The sequence below is a fragment of the Palaemon carinicauda genome, chromosome 23 (assembly GCF_036898095.1).
Source record: "Palaemon carinicauda isolate YSFRI2023 chromosome 23, ASM3689809v2, whole genome shotgun sequence".
In the NCBI taxonomy this organism is placed as follows: Eukaryota; Metazoa; Arthropoda; class Malacostraca; order Decapoda; family Palaemonidae; genus Palaemon; species Palaemon carinicauda.
Genome location: NC_090747.1, coordinates 97,560,762 through 97,574,712, shown reverse-complemented (window position 1 = coordinate 97,574,712; position 13,951 = coordinate 97,560,762). Strand labels below are relative to the sequence as shown.

The following is a 13,951-nucleotide window of genomic DNA, read 5'->3' as shown; positions in this document are numbered from 1 at the left end:
GTTACAGATGTTACAGAGAGTACAGCGCCTGTATTTTCTTTTTTGGCATTTTGAATTCAGGTCGCGTGAAGAACAGCAAATCATACAGTGTCTGGAAGGGGGAAATACCTGCCATCAGGAATGTTGGGGAACTTGGGGAATCAACAGGTAACTGTTGGCAGAGGAGAGAGAGAGAGAGAGAGAGAGAGAGAGAGAGAGAGGGGGGAGGAAGAGGGAGGGTGACAGGTTGTTTGAAAGAGAATGTGAGATCAAAGTCATCTTCTTTTATTTATTCAGTTAATTGTAAGCGTGCGATTTCATATCCAGCTTTCTATGTTATAGAGTTATAGAAAGTAAGCATTTATAAGGTAGCAGCTTTGATAGATTAGATATAAAGGGGGAGGGGAGGAAGTGTTTGTTATAAGGAGGGAGAGATAGAGAGGGAGAGAGAGAGGGACAGGTTCAACAAATTCGCGGTTGCCTACAGCTAAGTAACTTGTTACTTATTTTCTAACCTTAATCAGACGAATTTAACTAAAAAGGCATTTTTACCTTGAACAAAGCCTCTCCCGGATGCTTTACAAAGCAAAAGATAGTTTATTTGAAGGCTTTAAATCCCGTTTTAAATTAACTTTATTGGGAGAACAGGTAGTACTCTCACCTGAGGCAATGATGAGGCCCGAAGGTCCCAGAGCGGTGGGCGACCCACACCCCTCACGTCTTAAGCCAACCTGTGCTGCCTCTTTGGCAAAAAAAAAAGGCTCTATTCTAAGGTGTTGGTGCTTTGTTTATTAATAAAAACATGGTATTTTATATCATAATTATGAAGTGATTAAGATTTATATGGATACTACCATCCAGAGATAGAAATTTGGTTATTACACCTGTTAATCGGAAATTAACCAAATGATTTTTCCCCAGCTGAGAAATCTGAACCTCTGAAGTGATACAGTGATATTTGTAACATCTTTAAAGATGCTGATTTTTGAGTGAAATTTCATCAAATATGTGATTACTTACTTGCAGAGTTATGTGACAAGCACAGGGGATAATCTAGAGGGAGAAAAAGGTGGATAATTGATTTTATTAAAGGTTTTAAAGAGAAGTGACCCGGTGTGGGGATTTTAAAGTTCCTCAAAATGAGACGAAAATGAGAAAAATCGTTGATGAAGCAACAGGTGAGACTGAATGGGTGCTCTATTATTCACGCTTACCTGTATTTTTCGGTGAAGGTAGCCAGTGAATGAGTGTGATTTATACATGAATTAACTTATTAGATGATAAAGTGTGCTATAGATTTATTAATAAACCATTAAAACACCTTAAAAAACACATTTAATGAGTAAAAGTGACAGTTTTGTCTCTGAAGCAACAGGTGAGACAGACTGGGTGCTCTATTATTCACGCTTACCTGTATTCTTGGCTGAGGGTAGCCAGTGAATAAGTGTGATTTATACATGAATTAACTTATTAGATGATAAAGTGTATTCTAATTTTATTTATAAACCATTAAAACACCTTAAAAACACACTTAAAGAGAAAAATCGTTGATGAAGCAACAGGTGAGACTGAATGGGTGCTCTATTATTCACGCTTACCTGTATTTTTCGGCGAAGGTAGCCAGTGAATAAGTGTGATTTATACATGAATTAACTTATTAGATGATAAAGTGTGCTATATTTTTATTTATAAACCATTAAAACACCTTAAAAAACATATTTAAAGAGTAAAAGTGACAGTTTTGTCTCTGAAGCAACAGGTGAGACTGAATGGGTGCTCTATTATTCACGCTTAGCTGTATTCCTCGATGAATGTAGCCAGTGAATAAGTGTGATTTATACATGAATTAACTTATTAGATGATAAAGCGTATTCTAATTTTATTTATAAACCATTAAAACACCTTAAAAAACACATTTAAAGAGTAAAAGTGAGTTTTGTCCCTGAAGCAACAGGTGAGACAGACTGGGTGCTCTATTATTCACGCTTACCTGTATTTTTCGTTGAAGGTAGCCAGTGAATAAGTGTGATTTATACATGAATTAACTTATTAGATGATAAAGTGTGCTATAGATTTATTAATAAACCATTAAAACACCTTTAAAAACATATTGAAAGAGTAAAAGTGACAGTTTTGTCTCGATGACTTGACGCTTCGCCAAGACGTCTTGAGGTAGAAGAAGACGAAGCTTTTGTAGAATGTAAACAAGATCGTGTCTGGGCTACTCTAGGGCCCCCAAAACATGTGTGTTCCAAGGGATTTCCTGAGATTATATGTAAGTTTTATGGATTTTATAATCCATACTTGGTTAAACAGACGATGGATTTGCTTTATTTTGATTATGCTAGAATTTAAACTCGTAATCTAGCCTAGGGTAAGCCATCTAGGGCATATCAAAGGTATATTGGTAATACTTTACCCTTGCACCATTCATGAGATTGTGCAGTGAATGGTAGGAATATGGCCTTATTTATTTGACTTTTTGGGGGTTACATGGGGCATAGCCCTTCCCTATGATTAAGAATACAACATCCTAGGTAGGGTAAGGAGGAAAGGGGGAAGGGGGTGTTTACCGTTGATTTTTATTTGTTGGAATACCGGACACAGAATCCTAGGTCAGTGTTTAGTAATTGTATTGGGATAAAAGGTGAGATGAGAGCCCTATCCTGCATTAAGTGAGATCACGGCATCCTAGGTTAGGTTAGTAGGTAAAATTATAGAAACGTGCAATAAATGGTTTTTAGAAAATTAGACATTTTTAATGTATTTTGTGGTGTTTTGAATGGGGGGTGTATGTATGATAGCAGCCACCTGCATGTATAATTACAGCTAACTTAAAAATACAGCAGTGTAAGGGGGGGGGGGGGGTCGCTGGGGGGGGGTCGCAGGGGGGGGGGCGTTAGGTAAGTAGGTAAGGACATTGCTTGTAGGTTAGGTTAGGGGGGAAAGTTGAAGTTAATTGATGTCCATCTTTAATCCACAACGGAGGAACTGGCCGCTGACATACAAAGGCTCCTTGAATGGTTTTGATAATGATTTCTCATAGAAAATCATGTTTTTTTTTTCTAATTATGGTGGGTCGACTACCATAACTTTAAAGCTATGGCTTTGCGCTAGGTATCGTTATCAATTACGTTCGAAATATCTCAAATTATACCATGTACAAGTCTAATTGTATGATATTTAATTTAGCTTTTATAAATTTTTTTGTTTCCCTCAGTTATCATCATAAAACACCAATCATCGCAATAAAAAAAAGGTCGCCGTAATCAAAACCGAGTAAGAGTAATGAAACGGTTAAAACACTGGAGGTTTCGTTTGCCAGGACTTCCGGATGCATAGAAAACGGAATTTTTCATCCCATTTTCTATGGAGTCATTTATAAGTATTCGTCATGCTATTAATATATCCTTATTTAATGGAGTTAATGATTTATTGGTTTCGGCTTTGCTGTAGCTCGCTTCATTCTTCATTAAACATTATCTCGTGCTCCTATGTTCTGGCAAGCGGAACATTTTTCACTATGCGTGTTAGCCCCATGGGCTAGTATTTTTGTGTTATTTTATTTATCTCATTTATCTCTTAATTCAGTTATACAAACTTAAGAAAGATACAAACTTAAGAAAGGGGCGAGTTGTAGCTTCACGCACCATCCTCTGTTCGAACACAGACTTGGTTTCCATTTCCCATAATCAGATTAAATACATCAAACATATTTCTTCTCTAACCTTTCATTATTAACATGATAAATAAAATATAAGCTGTTATTATATTGTATATTCTAATACCGATAACAGATAACAAAGCAGTTTAGAATTAAAACATTGGGCCCTTTATTCTGTTCGAACAAGTAACTTCCGACAGAAGTACCAACTGTCAGTTTTTTTCTGTCACACCAGGTGGAAGGAGGCTCCTGTGGCCTGTGGTAAGATGACAAAAGTAGAAAAACAGGAATTTATTTTATCAAAATCTGTAACTTCGTTAATACAGGTTTCCACCAGTAGTATATGGGATAAAAAATAGTGTATTTGCAAAGATCTATTCTATTATGAGAGTCCCAATTTCCTACCCAATATTGCACTGTTCTATGATGAAACAGGTTAGTGAGGGAACGTGAGGTTTTGGTGTTTAATGGTGACACCACTTGGATAAAAATTACCAAGGTGTAGAGATGTCTTGTATTGCTTAATTCATGCATATTCAAATGCTTAGATATATGATCAATAAAGAATAGCGTCCTATGTCCATTTAGATAAGTAGAGGTGCAGGGGAACTTCACCTGCATCCCCTTGATGATCAAGGATACGACATCCTTGATTGGAGTTAAATGAGAATGAGACGTTTTTACGTTTACTAGTACTGCTGCACAGGTAAAGATGTACAGTACTGTACTAAGTATTTACCGAGATATCCTAATGTGCATTATGTTCCAGTATAGGATGACCATTATTATCTTCAGATAAGCTACCAGTATTAGGCTTAGTATACCCTATTTTAAGATCGTCCAAAGAAACAGTAGTAGCCTATATAGGCTTTTACGAGTAAGCAAACCGATTTAAATTGGGTTGGGAAAGAATATGAAGTCTTGATGTTTACTAGTGTTGGTAACATTACCGTAAATATTGGGGGTAAGACTGCAGAATAATTATGCAAGCTGCATGAGAAAAGATACTCACTTAACCCTTTTACCCCCAAAGGACGTACTGGTACGTTTCACAAAACTCATCCCTTTACCCCCATGGACGTACCGGTACGTCCTTGCAAAAAAATGCTATAAAATTTTTTTTTTTCATATTTTTTATAATTTTTTTTAGAAAATTCAGGCATTTTCCAAGAGAATGAGACCAACCTCACCTCTCTATGACAAAAATTAAGGCTGTTAGAGCAATTTAAAAAAAATATACTGCAAAATGTGCTGGGAAAAAAATAACCCCATGGGGGTTAGGGTTGGAAATTTCCAAAGAGCCTGGGGGTAAAAGGGTTAAATGGCAATGAAAAATAAGATATACGTATAACGCTCCAGGTCAGATTAGGGGTGATGCTGACTTGCATCACTGGTCAGGTTAAGAACCATCATACTAGGTTAGGATCGGGAAAGGTTTTCGTTAGATGTATCCCAGCCACCTTTGTTTTTCCTTTCACATGGTTTACTATAAAGTAAAGAATAGCATAAAACAACGAACGTCTCTCTTTGGCCACACCGACTGTCTATATCTTTCTTTGTAAGAAAAGCCACGTATTATAACAATGCTTCAAATTTTGGTAATTAAGCTTTGATAATAAATGAAAACTAGCATATGTCTATGCTGTACCTACATCTCTGCAAAACTCATACAGTTTAGGTAAAGTGGCAATCGCAATTACAGTACCTGTATACAAATTAAGCGTTCTATCTTTTCAGAGTGCTCAGCCAATATCCTCCTCAGTTCGTTGTTTTATGCTCTTTGCAACCATACTACCCCCGGAACTCAGTATGGTTGCAAAGAGCATAAAACAACAAACTGAGAAGGATATTGGCTAAGCATTCAGAGAAGATGGAATGCCTAATCGGTATGTATAATTGCGATTGCCACTTTACCTATATGAATTTTGCAGAGGTGCAGGTATATACATATGTTAGTTATTTTATTATCAAAGCTTAATTACCAAAATTTGAAGCGTTATTAAAGTATGGTTTTTCTTACAAAGAAAGATATAGACAGTCGGTGTGGCCAAAAAGAGACGCCAGATATCGCTATAAGACCACGTTTTCAGACGAAAAATCACAAAACGGCAAAGCTAGAGGCAAGACTCAATGGGGTTAACTTAACCTAGTAGGTTATGTTCCAGTGACTGTTTATTTGGTTAACCAGTGGGAAAATTTATAGAATATGCCTGGTACAGGCCTAGTGGAATTGTGGTCAATCTGATGTATTTTTATAATATCTGAATTGTTTTGCAATGGATTTTGGAGGAAAATCCCTAGTTTCTCTTTAATCATTTTACGCAAGATATGTCATCATGACAACTGAATAAAAAATTCTTGAAGTACTATGCCAAGACACAAAAGAAAAATTTAAGGCTGGTACATGCTTACTATCTAACAATTTTCAATATTAAACTTACCCGATAATCATGTAGCTGTCAACTCCGTTGCCCGACAGAATTCTATGGAGGGATACGCCAGCTATCACAATACTAGAAGGGGGTGTACTTACCAGCGCCACCTGTGGCCAGGTACTATAGTACTTCTTGTTGACACCTCCTCAAATTTTTCCTCTGTCGTGCTTCCGGCAAGACGTTCTGGGATACGCTTATGATCTTCGAGTATTTTTACGGCTTTTGGTGAAGTATTCTCTCAGATTTCGGCTGTCGCTTTACTGGAAAACTTCTATATTAGCTTAGATAGCTATTATTTAGTCCTGATTAAACGGTTAACGATCTTTTGCTTGATTTTGAAACCCCACTTGGCTAACTCTTTTGATTCAAGATGTCTGACATTTCACAAGCCCCCACCCATAGACGATGTAGGTCTTGTAATAGGCGTATTCCGAAGGCCTCGGTAGATCCTCACACCGCTTGTTCTGACTGTAGGGAAAGACCCTGTCAGTTAGAAGATCGATGTGAGGAATGCGCCGGACTTTCGGAACTTGATTTTGTCCGTCTTCTTAAGTATTCAACCAAGTTAGAGAGAGAGAGAGTTAGGAGGAGTTCTTCTCACTCTTCACTTTTTTCCTCACCTCATGATCCCCTACCTTTTCCTACCCCTGTAGTGGCTACCCCCGAACCTACTATTTGCCCTCAGCCTGATATGTCTGTTGTTTTGCGTGCCATTCAGGTCTTAGGTGACAAAGTAGAGTCAGTGGTTAGTGATCATAAGTCTCTTATGGCCGAAGTCAAGGAACTTAAGGTCAAGAGTGCAGTGGGTGGAATTAGTGCCAGTGCTGTGACGAGTGCTAGTGTCAGTGCAGTGCCAAGTGCTAGTGTCAGTGTCAGTGTGGTGCGTGAGGATACTTCTGTGCGTGCCAGTCGTCCTCCCAGTCCGGGACCTCTTGCAAGCTCCCAAGCCCAGGGGAGAAGCAATGTCGAAGGGCAAAAGGGTTCGGCAGGCCTTGATCGGCGCACAGAAGTGTCCTCGGTGGTTGCGGGCGTGTCTTCCAGAGACCGTCACTCCCACCTGCAGACGATTGAGCCCGTCTTTTACTCGTCTGCTGATCAATTGTCAGGGAAGAAACGCTGGACTCAGGTCTCAAGACCACTCAAACGCAGAGTCCAGACCTCAAGAACTCAACCGGGCTGCAGTCATTGGATCAGCTCTGACTCGCCGCAGTCATCAGTTGAATGCACTCCGCCTAAGAGGAGTAAGGTTCTGCCACAACAGATCTCTGCTGTTAAGGCTTTACCTCAGCAGACCTTAGTGTCTGCCGACCCCAAGTTGACTCTACTGCAGTCCATGCAGTCACAACTTGCGGTCTTGATGCGTGAGTGTCAGGCTGAGAAGGTTACACCTCCTCCTGCGATCGCTCCGCCTGACCGCAGTACTGCCTGCCAGGCGTACGATGTTGAGGCTCCTCAGGATACCTTACCACGTTCTGAGTTTACTGTTTCCAGTGGTGTGCAGCTCCCTCCGCCTTCCTTAAGGCAACCTCAGCAATGGGAACAGGAAGCTTATACCTTACTTCCTCCGCTTCCACTTGCAGTTCCACCAGTGAGGCAACACTCTCTTGAGGTACAACAACCTCTCCCATCCATGAGTCAGTCTCCTCAGCTCTCGCTGCAGCGAGCTCAACCCTCCTCAAGGCAAGCACAACACCTTAGCCTTGCGCCTCAGGAACCTCAACTCGCGAGACAATTACTGTGTTCTGCGCAGCCAATACCTCATCGCTCACAGCTCACACCTCAGGAACCTCAACTCGTTCCTCAGGAACTTGCTACTGCGCATCCGCCAACCACTCAGCAAGCGCAACCCTTGAGTTCAGACACTCATGCTAGGAGTCAGCCTCCTCCACCCATGCGCCTACCTTCTGCTACTTCTTTTGATCAGCCTTTGCAGTCTGAGCCTCAGGTGTTCCCTCAACAGAGTCTTGAAGAGGAAACCACAAATATTGTTGTTCCAGCTCGTGCTGACTCTGCTGTTCAGCATACCTTACCGATCTCTTCGCTACACTCTGGTGATGAGGCGTCTGATGATGAGGCGGCACACCTGGATCCCTCATCAGACGTGGATGAATCCAAGTCTTCTCCACCTTCTATTGACTTTCGTAAGGTCTTGGCTCTGTTTAGGGAGGTATACCCAGACCACTTTGTCTCTGCTATCCCCCGCTCTCCGCCATCTGAGTTTTCGCTGGGCATGCAGCCAGCTAAGTCTACTTATACTAAGCTAGTCCTAGCAAGGTCCTCTAAGAGAGCGTTAAGGATCTTAGGGGAGTGGTTGCAGACTAAGCAACACCTTGGAAAGACTTCGTTCATGTTTCCTCCGACTAAGCTCACTTCTAAGGCGGGCGTTTGGTATGCCACAGGAGAGGAACCAGGCTTGGGAGTACCTGCCTCTGCCCAGGCTGACTTCTCAAGTCTGGTAGACTCGCCTCGTAGAACAGCAATGAGGCGCTCTAAGGTTTGCTGGACCTTCTCAGACCTTGATCACTTCCTGAAGGGTGTTTTTAGAGCATTTGAGATGTTCAACTTCCTAGACTGGTGCCTGGGGGCCCTCAGTAAGAAGACCTCCCCTGCGGACAAGGATTCTGCCATGCTATTAATGTCCTGCATGGATAAGGCCATTAGAGATGGATCTGGCGAGCTTGCTTCGATGTTTGTGTCAGGGGTTCTTAAGAAAAGGGAACAGCTATGTACCTTCCTTTCCTCCAGCATCACACCTTGTCAAAGGTCTCAACTCCTTTTCGCTCCGCTCTCGAAGTTCCTCTTCCCCGAAGCGCTTGTTAAGGACTTGTCTGCTGCCCTGATACAAAAGGACACACATGATCTTGTGGCCTCATCGGCTCGTAAGACTAAGGTTGCTACCTCAGTCCCCAGGACTTATCGCACCCCAGTGGCTGATACTCCTGCTACGAGGTTCATACCGCCCTTTCGTGGTAGAGCCCCCAGCCGAGGAAGCTCCCGTCCAGACTCTTCCAGGAGCAAGTCTAGGAAAAGTTCCAAGGCTTCTAAAGGAAAAAACTGACTCTCCGCATCTCCAGACAGCAGTAGGAGCCAGACTCAAGATCTTCTGGCAAGCCTGGGAAAAGAGAGGTGCAGACGCCCAGTCTGTCAGTTGGCTGAGGGAGGGTTACAGGATACCATTCTGCCGCAAACCCCCTCTGACCACATCTCCCATCAACCTCTCTCCCAACTACAAAGAAGAGGACAAGAGGCTAGCGTTGCACCAGGAGGTGTCGCTCCTTGTACAGAAGAAGGCAGTGGTTATAGTCCGGGACCATCAATCCCCGGGCTTCTACAACCGTCTCTTTCTGGTGGCCAAGAAGACAGGAGGTTGGAGACCGGTGCTGGACGTCAGCGCGCTCAATGCGTATGTCACCAAGCAGACGTTCACGATGGAGACGACGAAGTCGGTCCTAGCAGCGGTCAGGCAGGAGGACTGGATGGTCTCGTTGGACCTGAAAGATGCCTACTTTCACGTTCCTATTCATCCAGACTCCCAACCTTTCCTGAGATTCGTTTTTGGAAAGGTTGTCTACCAATTCCAAGCCCTGTGTTTTGGCCTAAGCACAGCTCCTATGGTGTTTACGCATCTGATGAGGAATATAGCAAAATTCCTCCACTTATCGGACATCAGAGCCTCCCTTTACTTAGACGACTGGCTGTTGAGAGCCTCCACGAGTCGTCGCTGTCTGGAGAGTCTCAACTGGACTTTGGACTTAATCAGAGAACTGGGTCTGTTAGTCAACATAGAAAAGTCTCAGCTCATTCCCTCCCAATCCATTGTGTACCTGGGAATGGAGATTCGGAGTCAGGATTTTCGGGCTTTTCCATCGGCCCCAAGGATAAGCCAAGCCCTAGATTGCATCATGAGCATGCTGAAGAGGAGCAGTTGCTCGGTGAGACAGTGGATGAGTCTCACAGGGACCCTTTCATCGCTGGCCCTGTTCGTCGAGCTAGGGAGACTCCACCTCCGCCCTCTTCAATTCCATCTTGCAGCTCATTGGGACAAGGGTTTGACTCTCGAAGCAGTCTCTATCCCAGTCACCAAAGAGATGAAGACCACTCTCTTGTGGTGGAAGACCAATCTCCTTCTCAGGGAGGGCCTATCGTTGGCTATTCAGACCCCCAATCTTCATCTCTTCTCAGATGCATCGGACTCGGGCTGGGGTGCGACCTTGAACGGACGGGAATGCTCGGGAACGTGGAACGAGGAACAGGGAACGCTCCACATCAACTGCAAGGAGCTACTAGCAGTTCATTTAGCCCTGCTGAACTTCAAGTCCCTCCTGCTAGGCAAGGTGGTGGAGGTGAATTCAGACAACACCACAGCCTTGGCTTACATCTCCAAGCAAGGAGGGACCCATTCGAGGAGCCTATACGAGATCGCAAGGGACCTCCTCATTTGGTCAAGAAGTCAAAACCTCACTTTAGTCACGAGGTTCATTCAGGGCAACATGAACGTCTCAGCAGATCGCCTAAGCAGAAGGAATCAGGTCATTCCCACGGAATGGACCCTCCACAAGAGTGTGTGCAACAGACTTTGGACCTTGTGGGGTCAACCTACCATAGATCTGTTTGCCACCTCCATGACCAAGAGACTTCCGCTGTACTGTTCCCCAGTTCCAGACCCTGCAGCAGTTCATGTGGATGCTTTTCTGCTGAACTGGTCCCATCTCGACCTTTATGCATTTCCACCGTTCAAGATAATAAACAAAGTCCTTCAGAAGTTTATCTCGCACGAAGGGACACGGCTGACGCTGGTTGCTCCCCTTTGGCCTGCAAGAGAATGGTTCACAGAGGTACTTCAATGGCTAGTCGACGTCCCCAGGACTCTACCTCTAAGAGTGGACCTTCTACGTCAACCTCACGTAGACAGGTTGCACCCAAACCTCCACGCTCTTCGGCTGACTGCCTTCAGACTGTCGAAAGATTCGCTAGAGCTAGAGGCTTTTCGAAGGAGGCAGCCAGCGCGATTGCCAGAGCAAGAAGGGTTTCCACTCGTAGAGTCTACCAATCTAAGTGGGAAGTCTTCCGGAGCTGGTGTAGAGCCAATGCAGTATCCTCTACCAATACCTCTGTGACCCAAATAGCTGACTTCCTATTACATCTTAGGAATGAGAGATCCCTTTCAGCCCCTACGATTAAAGGGTACAGGAGTATGTTGGCTTCAGTTCTCCGCCACAGAGGTTTGGACCTTTCTTCCAACAAGGACCTTCAAGACATCCTTAAGTCTTTTGAGACTTCTAAAGAGCGTCGTCTATCCACTCCAGGCTGGAACCTAGACGTAGTCTTAAGGTTCCTTATGTCACCTAGGTTCGAACCTCTCCAGTCAGCTTCCTTCAAGGACCTTACCCTCAAGACTCTTTTTCTCGTCTGCCTTGCAACAGCTAAGAGAGTCAGTGAGGTTCATGCCTTCAGCAAGAACATTGGTTTCACGACCGAATCTGCAACATGTTCTTTTCAGCTCGGATTCTTAGCTAAGAACGAACTTCCTTCACGTCCTTGGCCTAGATCGTTTGAAATACCTAACCTCTCCAACATGGTAGGTAACGAACTAGAGAGAGTTCTTTGCCCTGTCAGAGCTCTCAAGTATTATCTTAATAGGTCTAAACCTATTCGAGGACAGTCAGAAGCCTTATGGTGTGCCATCAAGAAACCTTCGAGGCCCATGTCCAAGAACGGGGTTTCGTATTATATAAGGCTTCTGATTAGAGAAGCCCATTCTCACTTAAAGGAGGAAGACCTTGCATTGCTGAAGGTAAGGACCCACGAAGTAAGAGCCGTAGCTACTTCGATGGCCTTTAATAAAAACCGTTCTCTGCAGAGCATAATGGATGCAACCTATTGGAGGAGCAAGTCAGTGTTTGCATCATTTTATCTTAAAGATGTCCAGTCTCTTTACGAGAACTGCTACACCCTGGGACCATTCGTAGCAGCGAGTGCAGTAGTAGGTGAGGGCTCAGCCACTACATTCCCTTAATCCCATAACCTTTTTTAACCTTTCTCTTGAATGCTTTTATTGTTGTTTTTATGGTTGTTACGGTAGGCTAAGAAGCCTTCCGCATCCTTTTGATTTGGCGGGTGGTCAATTCATTCTTGAGAAGCGCCTGGGTTAGAGGTTGTGTAGAGGTCCTTTAGTAGGGGTTGCAGCCCTATATACTTTAGCACCTTTGAGTTGATTCAGCCTCCAAGAGGAACGCTGCGCTCAGTAAGGAAGACGAACTTAAAAAAGAGGCAGAGTAACGGTTCAATTCGACTTCCTTACCAGGTACTTATTATTTCATTGTTATTTGAGATAACTGTTATATGAAATATGGGATACTTAGCTATCCTTTAATCTTGTACACTGGTTTTCACCCACCCCCCTGGGTGTGAATCAGCTACATGATTATCGGGTAAGTTTAATATTGAAAAATGTTATTTTTATTAGTAAAATAAATTTTTGAATATACTTACCCGATAATCATGATTTAATTGACCCTCCCTTCCTCCCCATAGAGAACCAGTGGACCGAGGAAAAATTGAGGAGGTGTCAACAAGAAGTACTATAGTACCTGGCCACAGGTGGCGCTGGTAAGTACACCCCCTTCTAGTATTGTGATAGCTGGCGTATCCCTCCATAGAATTCTGTCGGGCAACGGAGTTGACAGCTACATGATTATCGGGTAAGTATATTCAAAAATTTATTTTACTAATAAAAATAACATATTTGGTAGGACCAGTGGTGTAGCTAAGGGGGGGAGGTTGAAAATGCCCCCTAGGCCTCAAAGAAAGAGGGACTTCCAACGCAAGTATACAGTGAACCCTCGCTATTTCGCGGTTCGACCATCGCGGATTCACCACTTCGCGGATTTTTTCCATAACCCATATATATACAGTAATATATATATATATATATATATATATATATATATATATATATATATATATATATATATATATATATATATATATATATATATATATATGTATGCATGTATTTATGTATATATGTATGTATGTATATGTGTATACATATAAATATATATATATATATATATATATATATATATATATATATATATATATATATATATATATATATATATATACACACACAAATATATATATATATATATATATATATATATATATATATATATATATATATATATATATATATATATCTAAAGTAGGAAGATGTGATGTAGTTCTAAGGGAAAAGTATTGGAAATATGTCTGGGTAATAAGCAAAGCTCTACCTCCAGTTTGTTTCTTCATTATGATCAGAGATAAACGTAAACAAAACATTGGTTGCCATTTTTATCGTGCTTTTTAGCATGTTTAGGAAACGCATGATATAAAATCGCCTTTAATATTTGTGCCTGTTTTAGTTTAGGGTACTGTAGTACATGCATTAAGTGTTCTGTACATTAAAGGGTAGTTTGTTAACAGTACTACGTACAAGGGAAGGTTTTAAAAGTCTGAATATACATGTTGAATAAATAGGTAAATATGGTGTCACTACTTCGCGGATTTTCACCTATCGCGGCCGCGTCTGGAACCTATCTACCGCGATAAACGAGGGTTCACTGTACAGCATTTTATTTTAAAAGTATTTATAAAACTATCCTGAAGAGCATCTTGGAAAGTATAAAACTGCACCTAAAAGTGGCTGACTTTTTTCCCATTAGTGGCCCTCCCATCTAGCTAATCAGGCTATGCTCGAATCTCACCAAGGTGAGGGTGAGGTGGGGGCCTCTTTACTAACTCGGCCCTCACCCTGGGTCCTCAAATCTCTAACTACACCCCTGGGTTGGACCCTAGGAAAAATGGGTATGGTTCCCTCTGTCAAGTT

The 13,951-nt window shown here is 42.3% G+C and overlaps 1 protein-coding gene across 1 annotated transcript in view; it reads left to right on the top strand.

The window, feature by feature from the left end:
• Positions 1–683: 683 nt before the first annotated feature.
• The window catches only part of LOC137617276 (uncharacterized), a 32,672-nt gene continuing 19,404 nt past the window's right edge, over positions 684–13,951 (top strand). Inside the window, exon 1 of the mRNA XM_068347272.1 lies at positions 684–2,254. The gene's annotated coding sequence lies outside the window, so the exon portion shown is untranslated. The remainder of the gene's footprint in view (positions 2,255–13,951) is intronic.